Raw genomic sequence first — 2,196 nt, 5'->3', positions numbered from 1 at the left:
TGGAAGTCACATTCATCAGGGATCAGGCAGGTGGAGGGGGAAAGGAGGAGATGGGTACATTCACATCTAATGGATGTGGTGCGTGCTGTCTGGGGGATGGGGATGGGCACACTTGCAGCTTTCGCTGGGGTGGTGCAAAGGTAATTTACATGACCAAAGCACTTGTACCCCCATAATATTCTGAAATTAAAAAAAAAGCTTATAAAAAAAGAATTTCAGACTGTCATTATTTTCCTACCACTTCTTGAAGTTATAGTGGATGCTGTAATTTGTGCCTATCTAGTATCCATTTTTGCACTTTCTCTCGCTGAAAGAATAATGCTAAAGCCAAGTGCTTGCTAAATATCTCCATTCCCAGACTTCCTTGCTGCTAGGGGTGATGGTTATTAACATAATTCTTGCTTGTACGATGTAAGTGAAATTCTACTGGTCATTTCTGTGAGAGATTTCATTTTCCTAACAAAAGACGACAGATATTGCTGACGAACTCCTTTATTCTTCCTACCTCGAGGTTATATGGCTTCTGTAGCTGCAGCAGCCATCTAGTGACTCTGAAATTACAAGCCTGAGGAATCAATAACAGTTTGAGGATGCCACTCTGACATCGCTGAGCTGCTTAATCAATGCCAGAAACCACCCATCTGGTTTTAAAGAATCTTATATTTTGCACGGTGTTAAATATGATATGCTAGGTACAATATTTTCTTTGAAATTCTGCACTGGCTCTTCTCTCTCTGCTACTCCCTGCCTTGTATGCTTCTTGTCATTCATTCTTCAACAACTTGCCTCCGTGGTCTCTCAGCCTTGTTCCTGTGCTGGATATCAAATTTTCTTCCCTTAGGTTGGATATGACTGTTGATGGAGATATTGGTGGTAACTCCTTTTGAACCAACACTGTTGTACCCTTATTTGAACGTTTATTAAGGGGGAAGTCCAGCTAGATCTGAGATCCCCATAGACATAAGCAAGGTGCACACTGCCTATAACTAGAGTCTAATCTTCTTATAACTTCCTCTTTCTTCCTATCATGAGAAACTATAGTTGTCTTCCTAATTTCTCTCGAGTGCTCTATCAGAAATAGGCCCTTAACTTTTATTGAATCAACTGCTTATATGTTTTTTAATTACAGGAAAATTTAATAGCAGAAAACAAAATTTTTTCTCTTCCATTCATGTGGAAGTTTTATATTCTACTTCTATGTTTTTCTAGTGGATGCCCTCAACTTTTTAACATAGGTATGTGATGAGTATTGAATAAGCAGGATTTATAAGGCATAATCAGAAAACAAGTTTATGTTTGTCTTTTACTGCCTATTAAAAATTGATGAAGTCTCTTCCCTGGCACTGCCATGACACTTCTGCTGAGTGTCATGACCCCATTCAGACCCCTCATGAAGTCCAAGATGGTCAAAACGAGGACTGAGCAGTTCATCTGGCTCCAGTCAGACAAATATGACAAAATTAAACATAACTAGAGGAAACTCAGAGGTACTGACAACAGGAGAAGATTCAAGGACCAGAGCTTGATGCCCAGCATTGGTTACCGGAGCAACAAGAGAACAAAGCACATCTGCCCATGAGCAGCCCAGCCGGCCATCAGAGGGCCAATCCCAATGCCAGTCTGTGCAGCAAAGAAAATGAACAGACAGCTCATGGGCACCCTTTGTCCTTAAATACAACCATAAAAGCTGCCCACCAGAATCGGTGAACTAAAGAAAGTTCACCCTGGGTACTAGATGAAAGTTCAGGCAATCTATGACTTATTCGATAATTGTTAGGTAATATGATATCCTATAATGACTTTAAGGTAAAACAGATCAAAAATAGGAAAAGGTCTGGCATGTATACTTTTACCAAGTTCCCTAGATGACTCTAATTCACCCAGAGTTTTGGGACCACACAAAACGTATCTTGATTTAGGAATCAGAATGCCCAATTCAATATATTAATTTCTATCTTAGTCATCATTTAAAGAGAAAGTCCTTTCCCTATCCTCTAAGATGCGCTGCCCTCTGCTGGAGAAGAAGTGTGGTGCATACTCTTTCTCCAGAAGTCCTGGGTCCATTCCTCTTACTCCTTGTTGACAAGTTTCTGACCCATCCAGGGTCGAAGCAGGAAGGAGCAAGATTGGAAGGGAGTAGGAAAGTTCCTGTTTAAGTGCCGTGCTTAACATTTTGACACGTACATTTTGCTAATA

The sequence above is a fragment of the Propithecus coquereli genome, unplaced genomic scaffold (assembly GCF_000956105.1).
Source record: "Propithecus coquereli isolate 6110/MARCELLA unplaced genomic scaffold, Pcoq_1.0 Scaffold159, whole genome shotgun sequence".
Classification (NCBI taxonomy): Eukaryota; Metazoa; Chordata; class Mammalia; order Primates; family Indriidae; genus Propithecus; species Propithecus coquereli.
Note: the sequence above shows the minus strand (reverse complement) of the source record.